Source organism: Cervus canadensis, chromosome 29, assembly GCF_019320065.1.
Source record: "Cervus canadensis isolate Bull #8, Minnesota chromosome 29, ASM1932006v1, whole genome shotgun sequence".
In the NCBI taxonomy this organism is placed as follows: domain Eukaryota; kingdom Metazoa; phylum Chordata; class Mammalia; order Artiodactyla; family Cervidae; genus Cervus; species Cervus canadensis.
The window spans coordinates 41,357,131-41,375,218 of record NC_057414.1 but is presented as its reverse complement, the minus strand read 5'-3'; the positions used below and the strand labels follow the sequence as shown (position 1 = coordinate 41,375,218).

At 51.1% G+C, this 18,088-nt stretch overlaps 1 protein-coding gene across 3 annotated transcripts in view; it reads left to right on the top strand.

Annotated features, from left to right (window-relative positions):
* LOC122431026 (trichohyalin-like) overlaps positions 1 to 18,088 on the top strand; it is a 33,365-nt gene that overhangs the window by 14,234 nt on the left and 1,043 nt on the right. For 2 of the 3 annotated variants that reach the window (XM_043452054.1, XM_043452053.1), the window contains 2 exons: positions 15,960 to 16,092; positions 17,641 to 17,795. The gene's annotated coding sequence lies outside the window, so the exon portion shown is untranslated. The remainder of the gene's footprint in view (positions 1 to 15,959; positions 16,093 to 17,640; positions 17,796 to 18,088) is intronic. The other variant, XM_043452055.1, reaches the window with a different exon arrangement.

Below are 18,088 nucleotides of genomic sequence, written 5' to 3'. Positions count from 1 at the left end.
GACTGTGCTGGATCTTAGCTGCAACATGGGAGATCTTGAATTTTTGTTGCCATGTGGGATTTTTTTTTTTTTTTCTTCTTTTTCAGCTGTGGCATGCAGGATCCTATGTGAGATCTAGTTCCCCAACCAGGTGTAAGGCTAGGTCCCCTGCATTGGGAGCATGAAGTCTTAGCCACTGAACCACCAGGAAAGTCCCTGTTAGCATTCTTGAAAAAGGATTGTTCCCCCCATATCTGACTGTGCCCTTTCTGGCTGGCCTTTACCAATTCTTGTGATTCATCTATGTGTTTATTCAATAGATATTTATCTCACATGTGTTGTGCAGTAGGCACCATGCTGGTAGGTACCGGTAATACAGAAGACACACAGGTGCCCGAATTTAGGGGACTCATAATCCAGTGGAGGATTTAGACACTAACCATAAATTATCAGAAAATTGATTTAAATCATGATAAATGCTTTTTTTTAAAAAGTGCTTCCAGAATTACTCTTAAAGCATTTGTGAAATTATTAAAGCTACCAGAAGTGAGGTGCCACTAGCTACTAGAGCTTAGAATAACATGACTAAATTGTTTTTATGATTGTGCCCTTGGTTCAAAGACACTGGAGAGAAAGATCACCTCAGGAAAGTGACTTGGATGTTGTCAGGGCAGAGAGCAGAACGGCAGGCAGAGGTGAACACACTGGTACTTCATTCATTTCCTCCTGATAACAGCCGTTTGCAAGGCCAGATACTGTTACCGACCACTTCCATTTTATAGATGTGGAAACTGAAACTTAGAAGGTCCTGCCTCGCCTGAAGCCACCTGGCGGGCCTTATAGCCAATGTCTCCCTTCAGCCGTCTATCCGGCAAAGCTGAAGAGCATTTTGTCCAATAGGGGGCAGTCGCGCATCTGGTTGGAAGAAGGCGTGCACGCCCGCGCCGGGCCTGCTCCAGACTTCCAGGAGAGGGCGCTGCTGGGCTGGCCTCGGAGTCGCCTGGCCGGATCTCCCTGGGTCCTGCCCTCCTGCCCCCTACCCGCCCACCTTCTCACCAAGACGCCTGACCCAGCAAGCCCTCAGCACCCTCGGGCCTTTTCTTACACACTGATGTGTGCATCTGTGTTTTCCTAGATGATTGTTTCTTAATCACGCTGTGGAATAACAAATCAGTAACCCAGTCACCTCAAGTGATGAGCTAGTGGTCACCAAAACACGGGGAATAGCCCCCTGGGCAGGAGCCACAGAAAATGCTAGCGTGGTCCTCGCGGCCACGTGGCGCAGCGGTGCCACCATGGTGCCGCCGTGGCACGTCCGTCATGTAGGCACAATCGTGGGGTTTTTTTCAGGCGGGATGACCTGGCAACATTTCCACCCCACCCACAGCTAGTTTCGCTTTCCTAATGTTGTTAAAAAGTACCTTCTAACTGAAGTAGGGTGGTTGAACAGGTTCCAACATTTTACTTAGCTTTTCTATGTGATCATTGAAGATTTCTTCCTTCTAGTGGGTCTTTTTCCTACTCTCTCTGGAAGAAGACCGGGACTGTCACCTTTGGCATTTGTCCAAAGTCCAGGTCCTAATAGCTTTTGGACTGCGGTTTTGGAAGAATTGCTTTTTAATCTGGAAAGTGCCAGCCTTATACAGAGCAGTAGCAGGTCCTGCCAAGAATCGTCAGTAGGCGGAGCTATGCTCATGTTCTGCTGACCTATCTCTTTTTAAAGGGGAAGGGGGCTGATTTGGTGGGGGGTGGGGGGGAGAAAATTGTGGATAGGTCAGTTTGGAAGATTGTATGAACCTTTGCTTTCTTCAACGTGATAAACTCTGGTTTACCAAAAAGAGCAGGCAGTGGGAGGAAACTGAGGTGTGAAGTGATTGCGAGATCCCTGCGTTCACCTACTAAGCTGAGTGCAACAGAGAAAGGCTTCTTTGAGCCGTGCTGTGGGAAGCCATGTGGCATCAGCTTTAGGGACAATCTCAATTTCTGAGGCAGAAGACACTGGTCCTTTGCTGAGTGCATCAGACTGCCACCAATTCTCCGTTCTGAAAATGTGGCCATCAGAGAGGCCTGTGAGCAGCGCTGTGAAACAGTTGTTACCTGCTCAGGAATGACCTTACCCAGGCCGTAAGCTCCCTGCAGGATTCCTCCACTTCCCTTATCATGCAAGTCTTTTGGTAATAATCACCTGCATTTGTAGGACCTTAAAGAATTTTTTATACAACAAGACACAGATTGGTTATTGACCTTTTTTTTCAGTTTAGGCAACAAACCTCTTCTTTGGTGATTAAAAAAAAAAATCATAGATGAAAAGAAAAGGAAAATGCAATGGAGATCAGTTCTAGGAAAGAAAAGAAAATTATTTGTGTCAGCAGTCCCAGCTGAGGCACACAAACCTGGGAAGACTTACCCTTTTTACAGGAATAGTCTTCTCTTTACCAGAGATTCATGCTTGGACTTATTTAAATATGAGACTCTTCTGGAGGATGTAAGTAGGTAGGAGGATAGACAAACCAGAGGATAACTATCCAAAGCTGTTACTAGTGGAGGACGTCTTAAATGAAAACAAAGGGTCTGATTACCAGTGAGTCAGGAAGGGCTGAGATCTCCATTTAGAAAACCCTGACCTGTGCAGACATCAGGGCAGGTGCATAAAGCCAGGTGTAGCCAGGCTGGCATGATCAGTCCCACAGGAGCGCCTCAAAGCAGAGGCTGTGGCCTTTTAGAGCTCCTCACTGCTGTGGTTTCTTGTTCAAAACACTCAGTGACTGTCAGACCCACATGTTGACTGGTCAGATTTGATGCATTTATAAGGAGAACGATCCATCCACTCGTGACGCAATCTGGTGCCGAATCAGAACGTGACGCTTCTCACCCCTCTCGCCTCTGGAAGAGGACTGAACAAGAAGGCAAAAGCTTCACATGCCCAGAGGCAAACAGATGCTACAGAGATGAATTTTTTAAAAAAGAAATAAAGCGGGCTTAATCTGGGAGTTCGATCACCACGAAGAATGTGTTTCTATTTCATCACTCAGTTTCTGGTTCCGCCTTCCAGCTCAGACCTGTGTGTGCAGCGGCGGCTCCGGAAGCGCCTTCACTCTCAGCCCGTCTCCTTGCCCCCCGGGCACAGTCCCTCACGTGCACCTGGGCTGCTTCCTTCCAGGACACCCCCCTTTCCTGAGTCCTCCTCTGAACCTACCAAAGACAGACAGATTGGGACGGCACTCTCGGGTGGTGCTAGTCTTCCCGAAGGTTGTGCTCACCCCTCGGAAGAACTTCTGCTTGGTGATATTTCCGAGGAGTCCAGGGAGGCACCGCTTGGACACTGATTCAGTCGGGAGGAAGGTAGCACAGCTTTTCGATGCCTATCTAGTCCAGCTCAGTCAGCCTGGGGATGGGCAGGTGTGTGTCTCCGGCTGCTGTGGGAGTGAGGGAGTGGCTTTAGTAACTTTTGCACCAAGAATCCTTCGGATATTATGAGGTTTCTCCTCAATTCCCTCATCTTAAAGTTTTTACCCACTCATGCAGCATCCATAGGATTGGGGCTTCTCTTTTGTCTTGGATATATGCATCTTCTTTTTACAAATTATGTTTTTTAAAAACAACTTTTATTTATTTGTTTGTTCAGAATTTCTGGCTGTACCCTGCTGCATGTGGGATCTTAGTTTCTGGGCAAGTGATTGAAACCCCACCCTCTGCATTGGAAGGCAGAGTCTTAACCCCTGGACCGCCACGCAAGTCCAGTCTTAGTTATATTCTCAAAGGAAAACTCACGAGAATGACAGACTCTGAAAAACATCAATGCAAAGAGGAGGCTCAGGCTGTCAGGTCAGATCCAAGCGTGCAGGTTGGGGGCATAAGGAGAACAAATCTGCATTATTGACCAGTGAAGAATTCCCTCTAAATAATCTTTAAAAATAAATATCATTTCCTCCTTTTATTTGCTTATTTATGGCTGTGCTGGGTCTTCGTTGCTGCAAGTGCTTTCTCTGGTTGCAGTGAGTGGTAACTACTCTTTGTTTAGGTGCGTGGGCTTCCCATTGCGGGGAGCTCCGCAGTTGCGGCTCCCGGGCTCTAGACACCGGCTCAGTAGTTGTGGAGCCTGGGCTTAGTTGCTCTGCAGCATGTAGGATCATCTCAGACCAGGGATCGCACCCGTGTCTCTTGCACTGGCAGGCGGATTCCTTACCACTGAGCCACCAGGGAAGCCCCCCACCCAAATGATCTTTGAAAGGAATGGAACCAACGGCGTAAGTCAGAGTATATGTAGCGGCCCTGGTTAGGAGGTTGTCTGTCCCATCTGTTAACAGCATGATGGGGGCAGCAAGCCCTGAACATCAGCAGTGCTCTGTAAAAAGAGCTGACAAAGTATTCAGCTACAGACTTGCTCTGCCTTCTTGTCCAGGCTGGCATGTGCCAGAAAGAGAGTGAAATATTGAAGGGGCAGCCCAAGTGTGAGTTCTGCAGAACAAACCGCCTGGAAAGGGAGAGCACCTTTAGATCCAGCGGAGCAGCGAGGGCCCAGATGAATGACGTTACCCACGTGTGCCTCCCTCATGGGGAGCCCCGAGACTGCGGCTGTTTGGGGCTCAGAGTCACACGTGGGACACTCCAGCTGACAGTGTGGTTTCCTGCCCTACACGTACCCTGTCAGCAGGATACCGTTGACATGATTTGCTTGCCGAATTATGGCACATCATGCACAATATCTTTTAAGTTCAATTAAATTAATGTTTAGAAATACTGTAGGTAGAAGAGGCCAGAAAAGCACTATAGTAAACAGTGATTACTGAGATCAGAGTGCCTGGAACTTGAGCACCTTGTGGATTTGTAAGAGTTATCCAGAACAAGTCCGTGTCTCTTCTAGGAAGCATGTAAGTTCCTGAAGGAGATCAGCACTGATTGAGCTATTTCAGGTAGCTCAGGGCAGACTAAGGAGGGGAGGAAAGAGAGAGGACATCAGAAAACATCTCTGAATACCAGGAGTTGTTACCTCCCTCTGCAAAAACACCAGGGGCTGAATTGTTTGGGTCAGTTACGTAGGAAAAAAGACAGACTGAGGCAGAAACCCTGGGCGCAGACTTTGGAGGCCACGTCCAGGGAGAAGCCCACAGCCGCCTCTTTGACTTCACAGGTGACGTAGCTGAACCCCAGACCTCACTGTAAGATGTGGAGTCACTCTAAATTTATAAGCTTATTAAACTCACGTGTTTGACTGTCTACACAGTCCTCCTTTAGAGAAAACACACAGAATGCTTCCAGCCACACCTTCTTAAACCACTTGGCTGACAATTTTTTACTTCTAATTACTCTAGTGAGCGTCTCTATTATTTACAAAGTTTGGGGAGGGCGGGGGTGGGAGTGTAGAGGGGTCAAATTCAGCCCATCTTTTGGAGTCAGTCTGAACTGTCAGAGACCAGAGTAGAGGACCCCTGTCTCCCTCTCTCGATTTCTCTCTCTCTCACACACACACTTACACACGCATGCACACCCTCAACTATCTGATTTGCTGTGGCCCTGGGGCCAGGGTCAGGGTTTTTTAGTTTGTTTACACTTTTTCATTAGCTTCCTAGTTCACCCCAAAGCTCCCCCTCTCCATTCACTTTAAAAAATTTTTTTAAAAATAAAAAATAAAAATTAAAAAAATTTTTAAATTTATATGGCTGTGCTGGGATCTAGTTCCCTGACCAGGGATCGAACCTGGGCCCACTGCCTTGGGAGCATGGAGTCTTAGCTACTGGACCACCAGGGAAGTCCCCCCATTCACTTTTTTTTCCCCCCATTCACTTTTGTTTCAGTAAAATGAGAAGGCTTCTTCTTCCCTTTCCTTTTTTTTTTCTTTCTTTTGTTAGTTGTTGGCCAGATCAATGAGACGCTTGTCATAAAGTAGTTAGAAGTATTTTAGGAAGAGCATGGCCTGACTCGCTATGGCACTTGGGTCAGTTCACAAATCTCCACAGTCCAGGGCTTCCTTCTGTGGCCTTGGGGTTGGGGCCCGAGAGCAAGGAGCAGATGCTCTGGACACAGCCCCAGGTGGTACTGTGGGTGGGTCGGCATTGCTCCTTCCTGACCTTGGCCTTGACACTGAGCCCCAGAAGTGGGATAAACAGTGATTTGACCCTTCTTCAGCCACCCCTGCATGACTTGCCAGGCCGCACAGTTCCCACCTGTGTTCCAGGAACAGAGGCAGAATGAGAAGAGTGTTTCCTCTGATGCAGGTTGACAAGATGTTTTCAAGGATGAGGCAGCCGGGATCGGGGGAGCCCCACTCCCTTGTATGTAGAGGCGTCAGAGTTCTGACGGGAGGGCACAAGGACACCCCTCCTTCCTGGGGGCTCTCACTCAACACAGCCAGTTAGACAGCCAGGGGCCGGGGACCAGGGGCCATCGAGGTAAACTGCAGGCCTCGTAAGCGAATGCTGTTGTCCCTCCCGGGCTGGCGACAGCGTGGCCTGCCGCAGCGGGAGCGTGACTGAGGGGCAGCTGTGCTGGGCAGGCGGCCCTCCCCACACCAGCTCCCCCGGGGCGTGTCTTCACTAAACCTGTGCTGTCTGTGACTGTCAGGCCTCTTCCAAACTACCTTCCCTCATGGGTCATGAGGAGCTGGGTTTCTTTTTTTTTTTAATTAATTAATTAATTTTGATTGGAGGCTAATTACTTTACAATATTGTGGTGGTTTTTTGCCATACATTGACATGAATCAGCCACGGGTGTACATGTGTCCCCCCGTCCCGAATCCCCCTCCCACCTCCCTCCGGGTTGTCCCAGACCAGCCCTGAGCGTCCTGTCTCATGCATCGAACTTGGACTGGCGATCTGTTTCACATATGGTAATATACGTGTTTCAGTGCTTTTCTCTCAATCATTCCATATTTGCCTTCTCCCACAGAGTCCAAAAGTCTGTTCTTCACATCTGTGCCTCTTTTGCTGTCTCACATATAGGGTCATTGTTACCATCTTCCTAAATTCCATTTATGTGTTAATATACTGTATTGGTGTTTTTCTTTCTGACTTACTTCACTCTGTATAATAGGCTCCAGTTTCATCCACCTCATTAGAACTGACTCAGATGCGTTCTTTTTAATAGCTGAGTAATATTCCATTGTGTATATGTACCACAACTTTCTTATCCATTCTTTTGCTGATGGACATCTAGATTGCTTCCATGTCCTAGCTATTGTAAACAGTGCTGCAATGAACATTGGGGTACACATGTCTCTTTCAATTCTGGTTTCCTCAGTGTATATGCCCAGCAGTAGGATTGCTGGGCCGTATGGCAGTTCTGTTTCTGATTTTTTAATGAATCTCCACACTGTTCTCCATGGTGGCTGTACTAGTTTGCATTCCCACCAACAGTCTAAGAAGGTTCCCTAATCTCTACACCCTCTCCAGTATTTATTGTTCATAGGCTTTTTGATGGCAGCCATTTCTGACCAGCATGAGATGGTACCTCATTGTGGTTTTGATTTGCATTTCTCTGATAATGAGTTTTGTTGAACATTTTTTCATATGTTTGTTAGCCATCTCTGTGTCTTCTTTGGAGAAATGTCTGTTTAGTTCTTTGGCCCAGTTTTTGATTGGGTCATTTAAGGAGCTGGGTTTCTTATGAGCATTCAATCTGCATCCCTAGAGAAGGAACCAGTGAACCCAGGACAGCCTCAGGAGCTGTCCTCAGGAGCCTCAGGAGAGCCCCAAGGACACAGGAATCTTCTGGAGACAATGGAGTTCAGGGGGTTTGTAGAATTGAGCCCAGACTCCAGTGGGAGCTCATTAAACCCTGTTGAGAGGAACCTGGCAATTGTTTGAGGAAAGGGAGACAGAGAAGAGGCTGAGGAAATTGTGGAGCTGGAGGACGACAGGAGGAGAGGCTTAGTTATGCTAATTAATTAGACTCACTTGAAGGGAATAAAACTTTCATTGGGTGGCCAAAAGGAGTTCTTAGCAGAAAAAAAATTGCAAACTTCTGCACTGGGGATTGAGAAAGGTGTGATGGGCCAATGCCTTAGAAAGGAGGGAGACAAGGAATCCCCATCAAGTGGTTAGAAATAAGTACTTTCACTGCTGAAGTGAAGTGAAAGTCACTCAGTTGTGTCCGACTCTTTGTGACCCCATGGCCTATACAGTCCATGGAATTCTCCAGACCAGAATACTGGAGTGGGTAGCCTTTCCCTTCTCCAGGGGATCTTCCCAACCCAGGAACTGAACCCAGGTCTCCCACACTGCAGGCAGATTCTTTATCAAGTGAGCCACACAAGGGAAGCCCTTCACTCCTGAGCCAGGGTTCAATCCCTGGTTGGGGAACTAAGATCCTACAAGCTGCATGGCTAAGCAAAAAAAAGAAAAAAAACCAAGGGCCGGCAGGCTTCCCAGTCATGAGTGGATGTCTCCTGTGTTTCTGCCAATAAAATGTGCCATTTTGATGTCAGGTAACACTTAAGTGTTTTTGTGTGCATGTGTGTGGTCGTCTGCTGAGCAATTCTGAGTTTTAAGAAAATGTTGGTGAAGTCCGCAACCCACAGTTCCCGTCGCCGAGCTTCCGCCCAGGCCATGCTCGGGGGCCCTTGCTCCCGGCCCCTCGCCCTAGAGCACGTCCTTCTGTCAGGACCCTTGCCCTTCCTCCAGGAGAGCTGGGCTCCGGCCCTGGCGCGTGGGGCAGGGGGAGGCGCAGGAGAGTCCTCTCCTCTGCGGTGTCGTTGCCACCAGTCGTTGAAGGCTTTGCGCTGAACCAAGATGACGTAGGGGTGACACCACGCGCCAGGAGCGGGAGCTTGCTTGCCTCGAGTTACAGGAGCAGAGAGAAAGGCTTAGTTCCGGTTGGCACCTTCAGCCTCAGTCAGAGGGTGACAAGAGCCTCAGAGGCTGGCTGGACGTCTGAATGTCGCTCTGCTCACTTGGATGAAGGGACTGGCTCTCTGGGAATTAGAGGCACAACTGGGGCTTTGACTAGATTTTTAAGATAAAATTGGCAAGGACACGATACGGAAACCCAGGTTGCCATTTTAATCCCAAACTGCTTCCTCTGGAGAATTGGCATAGCCGGTGGCTGGGACCACAGGCTGAGCCTCTTTGCAGGTGGCTGGGCGCACTCAGGGCTCAGGTTACCAGGCAGGTGGTGGGTCACCTTTGTATGCAGAGAACAACCCATTTTCACTTGTTCAAAACACTGACCCATTTCTCCCTGTTTGTTCTTGCGGTTGCTCATGTCTCGGGATCCCTGAGACCAGAAATCCACTCCTTCTCTCAGGGATGGGGAGCTAAGCTGGGAGGGACTGGACACTTCGGAGCAGAGTGTTCTGTGGGCTGCTTGGAGAGAATGGCCCAGACGCAGGCCAGACCCGTGGTTACAGCACCCCTCTGCGTCCCCCAGGGGAGGAATACGGCCGAGTTGGCATCAGCCTTCCAGCCAGTCCTTGTTCACAGCTTGGAGCCAACTTGGTTCCCTCTTTCGTGGGAGATAAGGCAAGAATAGATTTGTTTGTCCAGGTGCAACCTGTCCAACGGCTGTCGTGGGCACAGGAGTGTCTTCAGGGCGTAGTGTCAGATCCAGGCCCCCCTGACATCTCTATTTTCGATCTGGGTGTGCTGTAAACAGCGGGTTGATTCAAAACTGGGAGGTGTCGGGAAACCCCTTGGGCAGGAGATTTCGAAATGAGATTCGGATTAGAAAAAAACACAGTGGGGTGAGGTTCTCAGGAATGAAGGAGACCAGGAGAAACTCTCGTCCTGGCACTTGGCTGGATAGCGGGGACAAACAAAAAGCCGAGAAGCGCCTAGAACAGGAGGGAGGCTGCTGAGCTGAGCAGGAATGCCGACAGCCCTTGCCGGTGTCTCCCCGCTGCTTCCGCCTCAGAGGCAAGAGGCTGTGACTCTGTTCACCAGGCGAAACCACACAGCCGAGCAGCGCTTTCAGTCTAGGCATGTCGGCACCAGCAAGGCCTGGATACATCAGAGGCTCCCGCAGATCGGGGAGGGGCCTGGGGGCCAGGAAGTAGGGCTGGCAAGAGTACCATGAGAAAAAGTCAGAGAAAGATTTTAAATGGCTTGTTGGATAATTGAGGAAGGGACTAGTGAGGGGGCGAGGAGAAATGTGCATGAACCCTCAGGCTTGGTGGCCCCGGGAGGAGGGGGCGGCTCCCCCACTCCCCGCTACTGACCAGTGTCCGTCTGTGCAGCCTCAGCACACGGTTGCCCTCTGTGCTGTAGCTCAGGCATCGGGTCACTCCGAGTATCTGTGACATGAAGAGCACAGATGAAGCTGCTGGCTGAACCCAGAACCAGAGAGAGGTGGAGAAGGGGGGATACTGAGCATCGAGGAGAGGAAGAGCAACCAAAATGACCCCAAAGAAGAAAAGGGGGTGAGCAGAAGGAAAGGCATCCTAATAGGAGCAGAAAAGCAAGAAAAGAAGCGTGAAGACGAAGCACGTCATTTGGAGGACTTGGGGAGGAGCAGTTAAGAAGGCGTCTCCAGGGACTTCCCTGGTGGTCCCATGGCTAAGACTCCCCGCTCCCGAGGCAGGAGGCCTGGGTCCGATCCCTGGTCGGGGAACTATGATTCCCCGACACGCCGCGGCTAAGACTGCCCACAGCCAAATAAATAAAAATGAATACTAAAAACAAGACTGAGTCTCCAAACATGGTCAGTATTAGAAAGCTTGTCAGCAATAAACCCCCTTCTTCTAGTGGGATGCAGAAAGTGGTGCTCTTGGAGGATGTTTGAGGCCACCCTGCATGAAAGCTGTGAAAGGCGCTGTAGGAGCCAGCTCCCTGGTCCTGAACAAGAGGGGCTTGTGATTCAGGGGCGTGCCCGCCTCCTCCACCCACAGGCCGTGGCTTCCCCCATCTTGCGCAGGGTGGGGACCCATCCAACCGGAACCACCACCCAGCCTCTCCCAGTCTCCTTAGATGACGAGTGTGGCATCCTTGGTCCACCCACCTCAGCCCCCAAGCATTTTGCCAGAACATCAGTAAACAACTCTAGGATGCCTTTTCATCCATCTTCTCCTCCTTTTCACCGCCAGCACCAGACTACCAGGGAGTCCTTATCACTTGTTACATATTCTTTCCTCAAAGAGTAGACAGTGAATCGCTGCACACTTTCCTTCAGGCTCATTTTATTTTCATTTTTACGTGCTATGACCGGACCGGGAAATCCGAGAGTTTTCCTGAACCACATATGGACACTTGCCCCTCAGTTCCCACAGGTCCAGCGCAGCCCTGACGGCAGCAGCTGGCCAGCTTTCTTGCTCAGGCTCAACCGGAGGTGAACGTTATTAATTACAACAGCTAACATTTGTTTAGGGCTTTTGTGGGGTTGGGGTGCTCACTGCGAGGCAGGTGGGTTCTTAGTTCCCCAACCAGGGATCCAATCCATGCTCTCTGCAGTGGAAGTGCAGAGTCTTTACCACTGGACCACCAGGGAAGTCCCTGTTTAGGGCTATTTACCTTGCAAAGAAAATAATCATCTTATTTGATCCTTACAATATCCTACATTACTGTTACTTCCACTTTCTAGACATTGAGTTTCAGAAAGATAAAGCGGCTTCCTTTGTGTCAACTGGTGGACCTACGATCCATTCATGTTCTTTACCTCCAAATCCTCTGTGTCTTCTATCGGAGGTCATGGGCCCCTGGGGGCTTCAGAGCACCTTCAGAGTTGGGATTCCTGGATCCCTTTCCTGACCCCCAGCTGACCTTGGGCCTCAGCCTTCCTCCCCTAGTCCCATCCTACCCCACCTTTATGATCACCAAGCAGAAGACTGCCACTTCTTGGGGATGAGTGTACACAGAAAGCAACAATTCTTACATCTCCTCTGCCAAGGACCCTTTCAAAGTCACCAAGGTTTCTTTTCATTACAAAACCGACATGGGATCATTGTAGAAAAGTACAAAATATAGACAGACAATCAAAAGAAAATAAAAATCCTAATTCCACCACTGAGGAATAACTTAGTGCTGTGAATGTCACGTTGTCTGGTCTTCTATAGCTTTTATGATGTGTACATCAGCCTACCTGTGTTTACAAAAATGGAAAGTGCACCTATCCATAACACTGATTTTTAAACTTAATATATTGTAAACATTTTCCCCTTAGTAAATACTTTCATAACATCGTATTTAATGGATACACAACATTTCATTATAATTTTTGATGGTAACCTAGGGGTAAACATTGGGATTTTTCCTACTTTTTCATTGAAATAATCAGTTTTATGATAGACTTCTATATCTGGTTTTAATTTTAATTTTTCTTTACTTGATTATGAATGAAGTTTTTTTTTACATGATTTTTATCACTTGAAGCTCTTTCATAAACAGCTCGTGCATATTATTTCCCAGTTTTCAATATTCTGTATTTTCTTTTTCTTGTTGATATGCAGGGATTCTTTATTTTAGGGCTAAAATTTTATCTGTCAAATTCATTTTGACACCACGTCTTTTTTCTTTTCTTCTTTATTTTTTTTAAAATTATGTATTTATCTCTGGCTGCACTGAGTCTTCGCTGCTTTGCTCAGGCTTTCTCTAATTGCTGTGAGCAGGGCCTACTCTGGTTGCTTCTCATTGCCGTGGCTTCTCTTGTTTCAGAGCACAGGCTCTAAGCACACGGGCTTCAGTAGTTGTAGCCTGAAGTCTCCGTAGTTGTGGTGCATGGGCCTAGTTACTCTGCGGCATGTGGAATCTTCCTGGGCCAGGGATCGAACCTGTGTCCCCTGCGTTGGCAGGTGGATTCTTATCCACTGTAGCACCAGGGAAATCCCTTTCTCTTTTTTTTTTTGCCACACTGTGCCTGCAGGATCTTAGTTCCTTGACCAGGGGTTTGACCCTGCACCCCCTTCAGGGGAAGGGCAGATTCTTAACCACTGGACCACCAGGGAAGTCCTTTGACACCACGTCTTCATGCACCATTTTGAGTGTGGGAATGCTTCCCCCACATCTCCCAACCAGGCCATGGATGCTCTTTCTCCTCTACTGTCTCTTTAACAAATTCCCCACCAACAGAGCAAACTTTGTAGAGGGCTCCTCTTCAGGTGCCCACCCTCAGAAGCACCCTGGCCTCCTTAGGGAAGGCCATTCCTCTTTGCCTGGGCACCAAGCCCCCATCCCTCCGCCCCCAACTTCTAGGACATCATTGACTCCTCCTCTTTCACAAGCTGCTTCCTGGGGGTGATGGTGGGCCCCTCAGAGGTTCTATCAGAAAACCCGGCTGTGAACTTCTCAGAAGCCTGGAGGATGGCGGAGAAGAGGACTGTGTCGGGGTATTAGTATCAGGGTCCGGTAGGGCAGGAAGTACTGATCGGGTCTGTCAGGGCAGGAACAGAGAAGCCGACTCTCCGAGGGCCCCTCTTGCTTCTGAGCCAGCCCCAGTGCAGGCTCCGGGGCTGCCAGCCTGCCCTCCTCTTCCTGAGTCTTCGGCTGGCCCGCTCCTTTGCCCTGTGATTACCGCTGCAGGTTCTGCCTCTGGCAGAAGGGATGGGAGTCCTACCAGTTCTCCTGGCCAGCTTCACCAACTCACCTGCGCGTGGGGAGGGGGAGGCGCCCAGGCCTGTTGCCTGGAGTCCCCCCAGAGGCGGGGGAGGCCTGGAGGAGCGGGCTGGACTGGACAGGCCGAGGGGGTGAGGAAAGGATGAGTTTCTTACAGGCCAAGATCACTACCTGGTAATCTGGGTTTGCAGGGAGAAGGTCAGGGCAGGCGTGGGGGCAGGTGCTGGAGTTCCCTTCAGAGTTCCTGTGGTTTGGAACATCCTGGCTCCCAAGCATCTCCCTGCCTGTCCTTTGGAATATCTGAAGATGGCTGTGGCTGGAGCTAGACCCCGACACCCTTGGCCCCCTTGGGCTCTCACTGAGGACTTTTGGGCTTAGGAGTTTCTGGGACCCTCTTTTCTTATATTTTCACACATTTCTTAGGAATACAGTGTGACGCCCATCAGTGAGAGGCTGCGAGGCTCCAGCCAGGTGCCTGCACAGTGGTGGCTCTGCCGGGTAGCCACTGCGAACTTGGCCTCCTGTTGACATTTCTAGGCGTCACTTTCCCAGTGGCAACCCACTCCAGTACTCTTGCCCAAAAAACCCAACGGACAGAAGAGCCTGGCAGGCTACAGTCCATGGGGTTGCAGAGAGACAGACATGACTGAGCACGCAGGTGCAGTTTCTCACCTGGAGAGTTCAGACCTTGGGGCTAGGGCACCAATCACCAGACAGGCAGTCGTGGGGGCTCATCCGTGTCAGGGTTTCTCCCACCTTTGTCTCTCCCCAGCTCTGCTGACATGGGGTCGCCCCTTCCTTCTCCCTGGCTCTCACGCTCCAGTGCGGCTCCCCCAGGGCAAGGTGAACCCCGGGGCGCAGGGACCTCACCGCCCCCCGCGCCCCCAGGGCTTCAGCACAGGGCTCAGCGCAGAGTAGGTGCTCATGGAGGGAAACGTTCTCCCGCCACCCAATCGTGAAGGGCTGGAGAGATAGGAGTCCCAGCCTGAGAGCCAGGCCTCAGTCTGGAGCCCACGTGACCCTGAGCAAGGCGTTTCATCTCCCTGAGCTTCCATTTCTTTGTCTAAAAATAGGAACAATAATAGCCACCTCCCAGAGTTGTTGTGGTGGTTAGCAATGATGTCAGAGGGGAAGCACAGCGCCGTGTGTAGTAGGAGCTCAATAAATGCCAGTGGTGATTAGCTGCTATTAAAGGGCCGGAGACGCGGCCCCAGGAGTGCCAGGCTCAGCAGTGAGCAACGCCGGCCTCTCTCAGTGCCCCGAGCCTCTCCCGGTTTGGTCTCCCACCTTGAATGCCGTGGTCCGTCTGTCCACCGACGGGCAGTGTGGACCCGCAGCCTGGACACAGAGCTCACTCACTTGCTCTCTGCCCTGGGCCGCCCTGCCCTGGCTTCCTCTCTGTGGAGGTGGGAGTGCGGTGGGGGGCAGGCGATCCACCCGCAAAAGTTAAGTCACCAGTGAGTTCTGCGGACAGGTGGGTGCTCCCGCTTGAGGGTTTGGCAGGTTGCACCGTGCAGCTGGCTCCCCACCCTTCACGTCTCTGAGCATGTTTCTAGATGCCTGATGTGTGTCCTACTGTGAAAACTTGGTGGGGTAGAAGTCGTCTCCCTCATTTTCTGTGCAGAGAACATGTGGGGAAGAGAGGACATGGATCGCTTGATACCCAGCTCTTACGTTTTCAGGAAATAGAAACTGGAAGACATCATTGTCTATGTCCCCCTCGGGCCAGGGCCAGAATCTCCACACCTGACTCACGTTCCCTCCAGCGCTGGCGTGGGACCTGAGCCCCCACGTGTCAGTGTCAGCCGCCTGGGGGTAGGGGGCTGCCAGACAACGAGGGCCGTCCCTGAGGGAGATGACTGGTGGGTTGACGGATGGAGCATCAAACAGACTCTAGCGGACTTCCCTGGAAGTTCCAGTGGTTAACACTCCATGCTCCCAGTGCAGGGGGTCAGGGAACTAAGATCCTACATGCCCTGCAACACGGTCAAAAACAAAAAATTCAAAGCAGACTCTAGGAACTGGGGAAGGGGGCTGGGATGAGGACACAGAGGGCAGGCTGGTCTCAGACATGAAGAGGGTGGGACATGCTGGGTCAGGTGACTGCCCCTGCCTGAGGGAGTGGGCTCCTCCTGGGTGGCCCCCAAAGACCAGCCAGGGTATCCCTTCTCTTGGCAAGACCACCCAAGCCCAGGCTCCCAACTGGTCTTCCCCATCCAGGGTTTCCTTTTCCATTCCATTCTCTTCACTCTCATTTTTTGGGCTTGGAAGTCATGACCACCACTCAACCTCTTAGAATTCTTGGAGTGGAAGTGTTGAAGATTATTTTGTCCAGCCTTCAGCTCCCCCACTTGAGTCTCTGAAGAAATTCCTGACAAATGGCTTCCCAGGCCCAGCCAGCAGACCCCAGGCACACTGCCTGGGGGTGCCTCCATCCTGAGCTGCTGCCCCAGGGCTCCCCGCAGTGGGGGCCCGCACCCCTCTGATGCTCACCTCTCTGCCCAGGTTCTGCCCGCTGGATCCACCGGAATGAGCCTTTCCCCCTGCTTCAAGTCGGCAGCCATGTGGTTGGTCTTCCCCACTCGCAGGACAACCTTCTCAGCCTTCTGCACCTCCTCCTTTCCGCTGCGGTTTGTCAGTGAGTTTCTTCAGGAGTTTTATTGAGATGGGGGCCTAGAGACATGAAGTCATTAGGACAGAAAGGACCTTTCAACTTGGGGACCTGCCTCATTTTATAGATGAAAAACTGAGGGGTCGCTTGCCCAAGGCCCCACAGCCAGCCAGAGACAGGGCTGGGCCTCAAGTCCTGTGTGCATAGTCGCTCAGTCATGTCCGACTCTCCGGGACCCCATGGACTCTAGCCCACCAGGCTTCTCTGTCCATGGGGATTCTCCAGGCAAGAATACTGGAGTGGGTTGCCATGCCCTCCTCCAGGGGATCTTCCCGACCCAGGGACTGAACCCAGTTTTCCCCCATTGCAGGCGGATTCCTTACCATCTGAGCCACCAGGGAAGCCCTATCTCTGCTCTTTCCCCGCCCCCAAGGACTCCGGGTCACACTGGCGCTCCTTTGGGCAGCTCTGTTCTCAGTGATGTGTTGAACTTCAAGTTGACTAAAAGCCCCAAATTGTTTTATAACTTCATTTTCTTCTGATTATAAAAGATAATATATGTTCATTGTAAAAACATTAGAAATGCATACAAATATACAGTCTAAATCTTCACCGCACTTCTGGTGTTGTGAAGTTCCCTCTGCCCTGCACTTGGTTGCTTTACTTTAAGCTGTATAAATAGGACTCTCCCTCCATCCTCCTTTAGGCCAGACATCTTGCTAGGTCCCAGCCAGCTCTTCTGTCTCTCAGAAGAGAGAGTGTCTCTTGTTTGGTTACCAGTTCTTATTGGCACCTGGGCAGGGCTCAAAAAACACCCGTGGTGTGGCTGAATGCATGACAGCGTCAGGACTGGCAATGGGACCGGTGAGGACCTCCGCCCAGCCCAGGGCGCACGCCTCCTCTCTTCTGGGTCGGATCCTACCCTCGCCCTCCCAGAAACGCCTTCCCTCCTCTTTTGTTCTCTTCAGACCCTCCCATTTTTTCCGGCCCAGCTGAACCCCACCTCTTTCAAGAAATCTTTACTCTTTCAAATCCAAAAGCCTCCTTTCGGGTCCCACTGCATTGGTCGTAGGCCTGCACCACTTACCCGTAGTTATACATTGACTTGCATTAATCTCTCCCCTCTGCCTGGCTGCAGCCTCTTTCCTGGTCCTCGGAGGCCCACACGCGGCGGCCATCCTGCAGAGGCTGGAGATCACTACGGGGCCGCAAAATGTGACCGTCTGGCCTGACCTTGTCGGGCGGTGTCCCACCCCCGAGCCCTGGGGGAGAGAGCAGAGCCTCAGAGGGAGCCCTCCCCCCACCCCTATCCCTGGCTTCCGGGAAACCTTGCTCCTGCTAAAGTTTACATAGCAGTTAATCATCTGGGCTTTGACAATGGGTTCTGCTCATCCTGGGACATGGAAAAATGGGATTTGGTTTGCCTTTCACATTGGGAGGCTTCTAGAGATAAAGAGAAATCCTCTGTGCCTGGCTATTTAAAGAGACACAGGGAGGGCTACGGGCCCTTCCACCCTCTGCCTTCACACGGGAGAGCTATGGAGGTCAGATCAATGTTTCCCTTTCTCCTCACAGCACCAGAGCTGCCAACCCTTCTCCCAGAACGTACGCCAAGGGCCCAGGCCTGGCAGCCGCCTCCTCCATGCCTGGCGAGGCTGTGATGGAAGAACACTGAGCGGGCACTCAGGCACCCGGGTCCCGGAGTGATCAGGTCTCCCCAGTGATCCTAGGTAGGTGATGGGCACGGCCAGGTGATCTCTAAGTTTCCCTCTACTTTGAGTTGCCTAGAGGTGCCATGCCATCTTCCAGCCTCCCCTTCAGCACTGTGCGCCCATCCCAGAGTGTGGCTGGAAGGTCAAGGGTGCTAACACACAGCGTACCTGGCCTGGAACCAAGGCTATGTGGGTGTGACCATCCCCACAGCGACGTGTCTGACCCAGAACTGACAAGAACTTCGTGCCCTACTATTTAGGGAATGCGGCTCTTCCTCCTATGGCCCTGGCAGGGTATGGGGCCTGTGGCC